At 36.6% G+C, this 14,101-nt stretch overlaps 1 protein-coding gene across 8 annotated transcripts in view; it reads right to left on the bottom strand.

Annotated features, from left to right (window-relative positions):
* Positions 1 to 14,101, bottom strand: part of LOC131080024 (serine/threonine-protein kinase EDR1) — a 304,024-nt gene that overhangs the window by 231,765 nt on the left and 58,158 nt on the right. The gene's annotated exons all lie outside the window — the stretch shown is intronic.

The following is a 14,101-nucleotide window of genomic DNA, read 5'->3' as shown; positions in this document are numbered from 1 at the left end:
TCGAGGTTTTCTGTGCATTGTAAGTAATGGAACAAAAACGTGTTTGAAATGTTCAAAAGTAGATTTTTTTGGTGAACTGTAAAGTGTATGTCGATTTTTAAAAAAACAACTTCCTTTCTTTTCAGAGAAACATTTTTTTACGTTATGTGCCTTGGGGGATTGTTTTTTAAAATAATGAAGGATCATTTTGGATGTATTCGCTGATCTGTAACGTGGAAAGTTTTCTTCGGTAAAACGGTAGAAGCTTGTGGAGATACGCAGAAGTACAATAATACGAATAGCTTGATGAGAGAGGTGGAAGTTTGTGATTCAAAAAACGCAAGAAGTTGTTTTTGTTTATGAGCAGCACATATTAAATGTTAATCATTATTCGCACTGCAAAAAGAAAGTAGAATGTAATTGCCAATGATACAAAAAATTGGTGTCGTATCTTTCTCAATGAGAATAGAGTGGGTGTGTGTTTGAAAAAGAAAAGACCTTATGATTTTCTTTTTTTTTTTTCAGGAACCCACTTCAATGGTGTTTTTCTGTAGCGTTCGATTTCTGTGGCAATAAAGTTTCTAAGGCTTAGCTGATGTGTAAAAAATTCCGAAAAAGCCTTCTACAAGTGTCAAAGTTTGGCAAAGAGGTAGCTACAACGAAAAACGGATGGATGTGTAAAACAACCGATCAATAGACTTCATTTTGTGAGAATGTATGATGATACAGACTATTATTGAGTTCCAGATATAAAAAGAAAGAGTGTTGGCCTTAATTTTTTGGGAGATAGTAATTGAATCGAAAAAATATATCAGTGCACAATCACATACAAGGAAGAAGATAAAATAACAACCTTGTTATTCATCGGGCATATACCCAGTGTTATTACTGGGCTTACTCGATGTTGGCTTTGTAGAGGATAATGCAGTTGTAGAAGGAAGATGTATTAGTGGTGCTCATAGAAGATGTATTGCTGGGCAGTGAAATAGATGTTAACAATTGAAAAAGAGTTCCTTTTTGGAAATTGGAGAGTCTTAAAGATAGAAGTTAAGTACGGTATGCTGTTAAGTATTAACTGTGTGAAGGAGCAGTGTGTTGAAAGTGTTTGTTTGGGGTTTGTGCTATCTGATAAAACAAAAGTGTTTTCTTGCTATAAGCTCATATTGCTTGATATCTCTACTACTGTAATGTCCTCACTTTGAAATACAATTTAATGATAAATGATAATAATAAAATTAAATATAATTAAATTTTAATTAAGTTAATGAATGGTCAAAGACATGAAATGAAAAGTTGTAACTCCCTCAAACATGAGATATAAAAGAGAGAAGAGAACCTCATTTGAGAGGATAATTTGGGGAATTAGAAGTGCAGATCTGAATGTGAAAGGTTGTGTTCCTTTCAAAAGGCAGAAATAATGAAGAGTTGCACTCTTTCAAAGGGTGCTAATGGTGGAAAGGGTACGTCTCATGCCAAAGGGGCATACATGATGAGGAGGTGTGACCTCTCCCTCGCATTCGAGGATATAAAAAGGAGAGAGCCTCATTTGAGGAGGACATCCAAGGGAGATCAATTTGAAGAATAATTTATTATGAAGAGTGATGACTCATTTCTTATGAAGAGGTGTGACTTCCCACAAATGAAGATATAAAGAAGAGATTAATTCAATTGACAAGGGACACTTGGAGGAACAATCCATAAGATCAAAGAAGACAAATAGAGCACCTTTGTTTGATGGTTGTTGCATTCTGGAGTGTATGAATGAAGACCTATCTGATGTCTCTTGGTTTTTATGTGTGGATGAGCGTAGTGAATGTTTATATAGTCCTTTCAACTCCTCCAACTAATGCTGATGGGAAGAAAGCTTTTGAAAGTAGTGCAAAAGCCATGAATACTATTTTATGTGGTCTATCAGAGACTAAATTTGTAAAGGTTAAGCAATGTGATACTACCCAGGACATGTGGGAGAAACTTCAAAAGTCATATGAAGTGACAAGGTTAAAAAGGCTAAACTTCAAACTCATAGAATGCAATTTGAAAGTCTTAGAATTCACGATGAAGAGAACGTTGGTGCTTCAGTGTTTTGAGAGTTGGTGCTCACTTTTGTAATCTGGGTTGGTGCCCATTTATTGTAATTGAAAGCTTTTGTGCCGTGGCTTTTTACCCAAAAGGATTTTCCACAAGAAAATTTGGTGTCTCTGTCTTTATGCTTGATCCCATTTCTATATCTCTGTTTGAAGTGGTTTCATGAGTTTTAAAAATTAGACTCTTCACTCAGCACATAGATATACCACTGAAAAAATACAATATTATTCATTTGACTTTCAATCAATGAAAGCACAATGACTCCCATACATTTTCATAGATATGCCCATTCCCATAAAATTACCCAACCAATGTCTACAAAGGTCAACAATGGTACGAAAGTTCCATGCCTAGGTATTCCCAACTATGGGATCACTTCAACAATACGACAAAGAAGTGTTCATGAGTATGGTACATTAAGGATCACAGTGTATAATATATCAACAATGTACATTACAGTTAATGAATGCTTTGTGCTGCTTCGATGTGTTGTTTCCATTAGAAGCTTTGGTAGCCTATGTTACACAATTGTTAGAAACAATTCGACCAACCATTATGTCTTAACTGACAACAGTTGATCGTTCCAATAGCACTTCAATTGTTGGGGTAAGTGCACCGATTCTACAACAGCCCTCCTTGTGCTCTTAAGCATTGTATTGAGAACCACCTATGAAATAAAGCCATTTGTTTCCATTAGAAGCTTTGGTAGCATATGTTACACAATTGTTAGAAACAATTCGACCAACCATTATGTCTTAACAGACAACAGTTGATCCTTCCAATAGCACTTCAATTGTTGGGGTAAGTGCACCGATTCTACACAGCCCTCCTTGTACTGTTAAGCATTGTATTGAGCACCACCTATGAAATAAAGCCATCATTCTTAATATTCGTATGTAAATGTTCTCTGTTATGAGTTTTGATTCCAGTCATTTGTCTGTACTATGACATGTGATTTTGCAGAGCAGATTCTAAAGTTAAATTATAAATATTATGGCACAGTTGGGAGAGAATGAGTCCAGGTTACCCACGTGACAGGCAGGAACACTCACCACTATATGTAGTATATTATGGTCTATATCATAAATCAGCATAGCAAAAGATTAAGATTTCTTCAAACATTGGGAAAAAACAGATTTTTTAAAAAATATAGAAAAATGCTCCAAAAATAAAATTAACATAGAGCTATAAAAATCAAACTAGAATGAGAATTTGGCCCATGAATTGTAGAATGTATCTTTTCTCATTCATGTTCATATCCCTGCTAACATTGCATCACACAATGCATACTGCATAGTGCATAAATGATAATTAGATACTAATTTGTTTTCAAATTTTCAATTATAATCTACTTCACAAAACATGATAGAGGAAGACAAAGATCAATTCTTACAAAATATGAAACTTTGCCTTAGGTCTTCAATCTCTGAGAATGAGTGGTTATTTTGCCGCATTAACAAGGGACATAAAGATTGGTCTATACAAGAAATCTAAACATTATCTGATAACTAGATATGTGAATTATGGTCTACTCCAATATCCACTAGTGGTTAATGTTATGAAAGAACCAATGCTAGTTAATGCATACCATTTAGTAATACTTTTAGTTTGTGAATCAACTCTTAAATCTTCCTCTATCAATGGTTTAGTGGTTTTTCTAATAGAGTTGCTTTGATATGGATAGGGTATCTGATACAGATACAACTATTTTTCAAAACCCTCTACTATAGAGACAGCCAGGTATGACAATTGTATATATAATTATATACTACATAATACTAAAATAATTAAATAGAATAACCAACCAAACAGAAATAATAATAAAATAGAGTAAATGCAAATTAAAAAATATTAAAATAGAATAATACAAAGTAAAAACATATATTTTTATGTTAAAAATATTTTTTATTATTTTACACCTAAATATCATAATTTTATTAACAATAACTCCATGGCCACTATATAGGTGGCAGTAGGGGGTGGAAGTAGTGTCTGTCTCTGCCTATTTAATATTAAGTTTCAAAACTAATAAAAATACTAAATACATGACATCTCCTATAAAGTTGTCTACTTTCACACAGATATGTCATCAACTTCTAAGGTCGGGAAAGATAAGAAGTGGAATGTGTTGACGGGAGGGATATGGCATCAATGGGCAAGGGCAAAGGTAAACAGAAATTATTGAAGATGATGTTGTATCTTGTAGAAGGAGATTAAGCATCCTAACTTGCAGCTGAGGGAAATATGGGAGCTTACCAAAGAAATGGACAAGGCTCCATGTATTGGCATATGTTTATCTATGACAAATTTGCTACATGATCCAGGGCACACACAAGGCAGATGGAATGTTTTTTATGCTGCTCAGTCCCTGAGTTGTGCATCAATGTCATCAAATGCTACATGGTTATATTTGCTGCATAGCAACATCATGGAGGTGGAACACCAAATTAAGTTCTTTTCAACTATCTAAGGGAACATCTCCATGCTACAAAGCAGTGAGAACAGTGCTTTCAAGTTTTCAACGAACCATTGAGGAGATTGCCAAGGGACTGAAGGTAATTCTTCACTGTAATGCTATTCCTTCCTTTTTCCAACTGTTGTGATCAGGAGAACTCTGATGAAGTGTCAGAGCTTGGTTCGTCTCATAAAATATAAGTATGTAACAAATGCAAAAAAATAGAAGCCAGTAAGCCTAAAGCCTACATAATTTACTTCAGTCCCAGGCTTTGTTTTTTAGCGTGAATTTTTTACTACCTGGAGGAAGGGAAGGCTGTAATAACCTGCCCTTACTTCCCCTAAATTTTTTATGGATTAGAGGTTTGGGCTAGCTGGTAAACAGGATAATGCAATGTCTCATACAGTGGGAGTTAGTGTTGGGTCAATCAGGGTCAAGTATATCAACTCTGTATGATACCTATAATAGAAGCTAGCTATGATATCTCTGTTTGGACTTCTGGATATTGGTCACTCATGCTTGGTGATGGATAAGCTGTAATAGATAGAACTGGTGAACCCAAAGTTACCAATATCAACTAACTAACTAACAAACTAGCTAGCTATCTATCTATATAGACTCGGCAAGGGTGACTCAACTCAGGACTCGGCCACACACACACACACAAACAGAGACATATATACATACACACACACAGACATACATACACACACACACATACATACAGACATACATACATCACAGAAGCGAAACTCGGACTCAATGCAAACTCGGCAAGCATGACTTGACTCAAGACTCGGCAAAAAAACTCAGGAAAGACTCAGCAAATGAAAACTCAAGAAATTTAAAGATTTTTAAGGATTTAAAACTTGTTTCACCAACCAAAACAAAAAAAGTTTCATGCACCCTTTATTAAATAAACCTTAAAGACACAATAATATCATCAAATGGAAGCTAATTTGAACACATACACCAGTATATATCGATCACATAATTATAAATGCAAATTATAGTTGAAGGAAATAGCACACTTAGATATATAAATATTGTCAAATGTATACAAAACTCATGGACTATGAAATCTATGACATCAAATGTTGCAAACAAATATCAAAACAATAACTAGAAGTCTATGGCTCAAAGGAGCTTGCATCCCTCATGCAAAGGCATCTAAGGTAGGTCCTGTTGGTGTACGTTTTATCATATACCGAATATTAGAATAAAATATCCAAAGATACTCTACCCTCTCCTAAACAAAATCACTACATGTGCCAAGATTGCAAAGAAAGACCACACGGCCACTCCAAGGTCTATATGTGCGAACAGGCGACTTTATATTGGATAGCTTCCTTGGTTATGTATGTTAAAATACAAGGGGGACTTATGCTCAACTGATATTGATCACAAATTAGGACTTAGACGAATATAACAATGAATGTTCTCTTTTTTTGTGGTTTTTAAGTTTTGGACTTCTAAAAAAAGGATAAAAAGGATGAGGGTTTAGAAGTTCTAAGCTACTCCTATGAACTTATGCATAATACCATCAATCGAACAATATTTACTCAAAGTAGAAGTTAAAGCATCCACATCATATGCTCAGGCTAGCTTTACACATTGAATGAAAATCATCCATACAAAGAAAGTATGAGCAAGCGTTTCACCAATCTAAACTATCAAATCCTTCATTCATCTAACAACTTTGAAAGCAAAATTATCTCTAAGCAAATCTATTCTATTGTTGAAGAAAGTATGTAACCATGCAACCACTTAATAACAATAAGACTTCCAGCAATATCTGCAAATAAACTTTTTATTATTCAAGTAGCTCTAAGCAACAATTTCATAAATCTCTCCACAACAACAATGAAATGAGAAAATGAGAGTTTACATAGAGTTCTGAAAAATGAATGAAAGGCCAAGATCGATCTAAGATCAATGGTTGAGATTAAGACGCACAACCCTAATTAGGGTTTCCCAAAAAAAACCATAGACAAATACATGCTAGACAAGTGGCACAAACAATTATCTTCTAGGAGGGCACATCCTTATCTTCTTGACCTCCTCCATCGTGACATGTCACAACATATTGACCCTGAATTCTAACCCATCTAATTCATATGCACACATAGCAAAAGAAATTTTCCATTCCAATTCCTGTCTTTCGAAGGCATCTCGGATGGACAAAAGGTTCGATGCCTTAGTCAAATTCTACTTCAGGACTGGTCCAGTGATGGGGAAGAAAATCTCTTGAATTCTGAGCTTTAGAGTTTCCAGTTGCATATCATTTTCTTGGATTGTTTCCTTCTCAAGCACATCTGTAGCTACAAGGAAGATCTTATTCTGAGTCTCTTTTATTTGCTCCTCAGCGTTGACACTATCAGCCTTCACTTTTTCCAAGACTTCGCTTCATACAACCAACGTCCAGTGCCAACTGTTGAAGTCATATGCAGCCCCTATTGTGATCACATTTCCATCAACCAATTCCTGCTTCGGAATTCCTTTAAACACTCTAAGGCACGAGATAATTTTGTCTTGAACATCCTAGAGGTCAACCCATGCTTCCGCCATGTTTGCAATTCTGGAGAGTAAAGAGGAGGTTTGTCCATCTGTCAATGCTAATCCTTCCACAAATGTGGTTGCTTCTTTACTTATGCTTTCCATCCATTCCTTGGTTTCTCTGGTTGTCACCACTTCTTCCCCAAAATCTTTAACTGCTTCTTGCGAAGAATTCAAAAGTGAAGGACCTGCTAGATTGGCTTGGTTAAGTGGCTTGGTCAAGTGCTGAACGTATTCCTTCAAGCGCTCAACTTCCCTTTTGTATTATCTTTTCTTTCCTACCTGCTTATCTAATCTTGCCTTCATGGAAGCAACTAAATTATCTAAGTCCTCAACCTCATGACCCTTTGTAGTTGGTCCCAAGTTGACAGTAGTGATTGCATACTCATGAGGAGCAATATCCTCCTTTGCCTTGTCTACTTTGGGTACAGCAATTTAGGATGGTCGACATCCTGTCTCATCTCTCTGGATGGTGGAAAACCACTTAGCTGGCTTCTTTGTAGCAACCTTTTCTAACCTAGCCAATAAATCGGCCGTATCATCTTCTCCTTGAACCTCTATTTGTGTCTTCATTTTCAACCTTTCCTTCAACCAGTCAGGAATAGTAAGTTGTTCAATGCCTTCCTCATCCCAATTGCCTTCTTCACATGAGATGTATTGAACTCCTTGAAAAGCCGAAATCATTCCCTCTTGAAATTCACCGTCCAAGAGATTCATTTCACTGTCTGACTCCAATATCTCTGTGCCTGTAGGAGACGGGGGTTCTTCATCTTCTTGATGGATTGACTCTACATTTTCCTCATGGACCGGAGAAGGAATCTTTATCTCAGCCAATGACTCATCAAAAGTTAATACAATATGTTTATTCCCCGATGCGACAGAACGAGATAGTTCTAGCCTCTACTTCTTCTGAGCAGGTCCTTCATTTATAATTGTCATGCCCTTTGTCCTTGAAGAGCTTCCAACTTTTTCCTTCTTTTTCCTGGAGTTAGTGCTTTCAATTGGTCCGGCACTTTGAGATGCCTCTGCATTTGAAGAATATGCTTTTGTTTCACCCATCAGGTTATAAGTCAAGGTCAGATTCTTTTGTCTTAGTCCATAAACCTGTTGATCAACCCAACACTTTGAATACTTGACAATTGGCCGCATTAAGGTGGCTAAATCTGCGTGCTCTGGTTCTGACCATTTCACAGGAGGAAGAGGTGCATCCTCGTCGAAGCGCGGCTGAGTGTATTCTCCATCATCTTCCAACTGATCAAGCACATGGAAAAGTTCAGTTGTTCTGATCAAGCTTACTGGTAGTCTAGACCATAGTCTTTTCCTAATGTCAAACTCATCAACAACATTTGCCCAAAAATCTTCCAGGTCTACTCTATGTTTGTACCTTTCTCCATTCACTAATCCAATATGGTTATGAGGATCGTAATCAACTCTGGACCAGTAAAACGTGAATGGGTACCATTGCATTTCAAGCCTGGCACTCTTAGTTGCTTGCATCGTTGGGCAAGACTCCAGTGTATTTCCAATGAAGAAGGGAAAGGAAATAGTCGCCTTTTGCTTTGCTCTTTGGAAGCCCTGATATGTTTCTAGCTCTCTAAGGACTTCAAGCAAGACCATTCTGTTAGTAGGATAAATCGGAAGTCGGTAAGAGCATCCAGTAAAACCATGAACTCTTATGTATGTGAATTTCAGATACTGGATAAACCAAGATCCATATTTGCTTATCAAACTCTTGGCCTCGTGAGAAAGCCTCCAATGGGTTCCTCCCTGCAGTGTCCTTGTGATGTACATCAAGAATGCATCATTTACCCGCTTGAAGTGGGTTTTTTCACTAAGCTACAACTGCGGGTAACAGTCATAGGAGTTGAACTCGTTCTCTCCATTGCCAACTATCCCTTTGCAAATTAGTCCAGTATATCTGTAGTTTCCAGCCAACAAGTAAACAATGTAGGAGCTCATGCGAAATGCCTTTGTCCTTTCCAAATTTTTCAGCTGTTCATGAAGATTATCATTGATTATTCGTGACCAATTAAACATCTTAAATCCTAAGGTGATCTCATCAATGAAGTAGTACATCCATGTTTCAAATGGCGCACCTTGAGGGCTGCCCATTACACTATTCAGCATAAAGATGATGTCACCATATTCTTCTTTGAAGTCTGTGCGCAGCAGCTTCTTTGGCACTTTCTTGAGGGAAGGCCTTGGCTTCTCTAACCATGACTTTTTGATATTTGTTGCACAGAGTTCAAGCTAGTCCTCATAAAGTTTTTGGGTGTCTTCTTTGGTTTTATAGGAAGTTTTGCTGTAACTTGCTATCCCAAATGCCTCCTGAATGGCTAACTCTCCAAGATGAGCCAATACTCTTCCATATGGTGCCACGATTTCTCTCTCTTGAGCATTGTAGTATATAGCACATTCAACCATCAGCTCAGCACATTCCATAGCTGGTGGAAATCCAGCCGCTTGGACGATGACATTTCTCATCATCCAGTGAGCAATAGGTGTTGGCAAAATCCATCTTGTCCATACATTCTTCTCTTTAAATCTTTGAAGTCCACGTGCCCGAGGTTGGTGTCTATGATGTTTTTCCATTTGTAACTGATTTTTTATTCCGGCCGCAACCCTTAACTGCCAAACTTCATCTCAGCATTCCTCGAAGGTCCTACTCTGGTTGTCATCAACCTGCAACAAACATGAAAAATTCAACATTACTTTCCAAGAAAATTTAAAGTTTTTAACTCTGATTTTGAATGGTTTACTCGAAAATTTCACTTTCATCTTGTCAAAAGGTTATAATTCTGTTAAAAATAAGACTGAAAATGGACGAATTTGGCTAAATACTTGGTAAATTTCGTGAAATAAATGATCAAGACAGAAGAAGAACGAAAGAAATCAGTCAAAAATATGGGATTTTCAACTTCTGGAGTTTACTTTTGACTGATTTTGACAAAAATCTGCCTTCAACTTTGTAAATTCTGTCTAAAACTCAGAAAAAGCACCTTATGCTCTGCAAATTTTGTCCTTCACTTAGAAAATTTTACTTCTCCTTCAAAAAATTCTTCTTTAAAACCTATCTTTCATAACCTTGAGGGAGAGAAAACTTCTTCACAACTGAACTCCAATCTTAAAACTTGATAACGAATTTGAAAGTGACAAGTCGAATTGATATAGAGTTGAGAAGTTCAATTTTTAGAAACTCCATGTTTTTGTGTTTTTTTTTGTTTTTATGTTTTATTGATATTCATCGAACTTGGACATGTTTTATTTCTTCCAAAATGGAAACTCAATCTTCTCCTTTAAGCAAGTTGGCATAGAATCTTCTAAACTCTTCTCTTGAATTCCAAAAATTTTCTAAGTGTTGAACCTTTTCGAAAATTTGACTAAGTGTTGAAATATTTTTGGAACAAATACAAAAAATATTCTAAAACAAAGTGTTTGCCTTTATTTTTCCAACCCTTTCAATTGATCCTTTGTTAACGGTGAATTATCCATATGTTTTGTGTCAAATTTGTCTGTTCTTCTAGCCATTTCTTCCCTTCTTCATGGCAAATTTGGTCATCTTCATGATAATTCTTTCTAGGCGGACTTCATCTTTTTCAAGCCATTTGCCATACATGGCAAGGCAGACTTCATTGGTTGCTTGACATATTTAACCTTATCATGGCGAACTTTGCATCTCATTAGCCATGTCTCTTGGGCAGACTTGATAGCTTGATTGGACATGGCAGACTTTGTCTTGGTTTGGAAATCTTTCTTGGCGAACCTTGGGTAGGGCGGACTTGACAACTCTCATGCACATGCTATGGCGGACTTGCTTAGTGTTTGGACATACTTTTCACCTTGCTGGGCGGACTTTGCATATGTTTGGACATTTTGGCTTGGGGCGAACTTCATCCTTCACATGCCATGCTAGGGTGGACTTTACCTTGGTCTTGCCATAGGTCTCTGTCATAACCCCTCTTTGGGCATAGGATTAAATAAAGACGATAATTAAAACATTTATTAATTAACATTTAATAATATTGGAAAATTGTCTCATTTATGAGACTTCACGATTTTCCTTTAATATACAATTATTAATATTTATTATTTATGATGATTATTATTTATTATTATCGTTTTATTTTAATATAACGTTCATATTTCAATTACTAATATTATATTAACTATTAAAAGGAGTTTTACCATTAAAAACATAAAATAGATATATTGAAAATATGATATAATATTACACTTACCATATAAAATAAATATAAAATATAACAAATATTGTCAAAATACATTATATTTATTATTTGGACTAATATCGTATTAATACGATATCATTGATAGAAACCTATCTACAAAATAAACAATTTATGACTACAAACTAAACACTCTCCTTAACCACACTAAGGAAGAGCGAATGACTTGTTAGACAAAAGCATTAAGTTAAATGCGGGGAAGATAATCAAAGGCGCCAAGGGTAATTGCGATTCAAACAGGGAGCGGTGGCTCCAACAATCACCATCGCTTACCCCTTCTTCAGCGGCCACGACTCTTGGAGGTATCCGCTCCAACACCTTCCCCCGCCGGCATTACAAATGCAAACCGAGAGGAAGGAAGGGACACGGGGGGTGATTAAGGAGACGATATCCATGTGTGATGTTGTTTGCATAATGGACCAATATCTATAATTCATAGAGATATACGATTAAAGAAGCATGACAGTAATTACTAATCGTATTTATATTTGATTGCAATTGAGGTATAAGCGATTAGTATACACCCGTGATTATGAAAGGTTTGATTTGTTAATGCTGATGTCTAATCACCGATTAGTCATCCACAAAAGGGATGTGATTCATACTCACAAGGAATCACGATTATATGAGTGCGATTAATGATAATAAGCGATTAAACATTGATTGTGCTGTGACGTGTGGTGACTAATAAAGGAAGACAACTCCTCACTTCCAATCGGTGTAACCTTTCAGAATTACAAGATATATATGGTAGATCAATTCCATTTACTAAAGGGCATTGAAGTTGGTTTTTATTTAATTCATGTATCCCACGTGGATCTGCTCATTAGAGCATCTTTGTCTTAAGTGTCGAAAGAGGTTGCATACATTTCAGGATTAAAATCCGAGAAAGACACTCCCATTGTTGCAGGCTTCCAGTCATATCAGAAACAGCACAATTAATATTGTTGCAAGTATTCATATTCATATTGGAAACAGCAACGTATTGCTTCAAGCAATATCATCATCATATCTATATTGCATATACTTAACGATTGAAATCAGAAGTAGCAATTCATTACTATAGGCGATTGGAGGACAAATTAGCATACTTTCCATTGTAAAATCAGAGAAGACTAACATCCAGATCATCTTTGCATAATTATCGGTTTATATCAGATATAGCAGTGATCTATATTCAACATATATACATTATTCTTTGAATAATATTATCAGTATTTATATACAGATCTTATCAATCACATAGTTTAAAACACTCATAAGTAGTATCATTAATCATAATTCATAGTAATTATAGAGGTTTGGAGGAAAGAAGTCTCTTGCAATTGATCTTTGCAAGATAAATGTCCCTATTTCCTAAGCCATAAAATAAGGGGACATTACAGTCTCCCTAGTTGGGCGGACTTGGTGGTTTCTTGGACGTTTTTCCAAGTGTCTTAGGCGGACTTTGTGGTTCTTATGCATGCTAAACTTGAGGGCTAAGCCATAAAGTGGGCGGACTTTGCCTCTGTCTTGCCATTGTCCTTGTCAAAGGAGGGCGAACTTCAAGGTTTAAGTGCCATGCATAGGGCGGACTTCATCTATGTAGATATCTTGACTTCTTCAGGGCGGACTTCAAGAGTGCTTGGCCAACTTCTCTGGTTGTTGGGCAGACTTGGCAGCTCTTGTGCTACTTAACCTTGGCGGACTTTAGCTTCTACACGCCATGCCAAACCTTGAGCGAGTTTGATAGTTGCTTTTCTAGGGCGGACTTGAAGTTTGTCAAGCCATAAGGTGGGCGGACATTGAGGTTGGCAAGACATTATGCAAGGCAGACTTTACCTTTATCCAGCCATCTCTATCTTGCTTCCATTGCGATGTTTCATAATCTCGTCCTTGGCAAAAACACTTAATGATTTTCCTGCTCAATCATGCATGCTTATTTGGAACATTTGGAACAAAACCCTTGCTTGGAGATTTTACCTTGCTTTTTACACTTGGAGACATAAATGCTAATGCCATGACCTGAGGGACCCAATCCTAGTCTACTTTCAAAAAAAGCAGAAAAAAGCAGAAAGCAAAAAAGCAGAATTCCTTAAAAATAGGAAGGTGTCAAAATTGACCATAAGCAATTGCGTTTTTCGTCCTTTGGGCCATCTGAGCACTTTGACGATGTCCAAACACTGTTCTGACCATGAATTCCTTATTTGACTCGAATGATTTCTCAGAAACCCTAACTCTAAACTCTCGAAAATAGAGACTTATTAAATTGCAGAGCTAAGACAAAACCCTAAAAAGCAAACTACTGGGGGTCCCCATTTGCAATGGGGCGATGTGTGAAATAGGTCACAACAGGTCCCACTAACTAGACTGGACTCGCTTGGACTCAGTGAGTCTCACCCAAACTCAGCTGAGTCCAAGTCCGAGCCCCCAAGACTCATAGAGTCTAGGGAAGTCTTGGAACTATGATATATATATATATGTATATGTATATGTCTATGTCTATGTAAGCATTGAGGAGATCACCAAGGGGACTGAAGGTAATTCTTCACTATGATGCTATTCAGTCTTTTTCTGACTGTTGTGATGAGGAGATATATATATATATATGTAAGCATTGAGGATATCACCAAGGGACTGAAGGTAATTGTTCACTGTGATGCTATTCCATCTTTTTTTGACTGTTGGTGATGAGGATGAGTCTGATGAAGTTTTAGAGGTTGGTTTGCCTCATAAAATGTATGTATGTAACAAATGCAAAAAATATGGAAGTCGATAAGCCCAAAGCCTAGATAATTTACTT

Source organism: Cryptomeria japonica, chromosome 3 (genome assembly GCF_030272615.1).
Source record: "Cryptomeria japonica chromosome 3, Sugi_1.0, whole genome shotgun sequence".
Classification (NCBI taxonomy): domain Eukaryota; kingdom Viridiplantae; phylum Streptophyta; class Pinopsida; order Cupressales; family Cupressaceae; genus Cryptomeria; species Cryptomeria japonica.
Note: the sequence above shows the minus strand (reverse complement) of the source record. Positions and strands in the feature narration are given on the sequence as shown.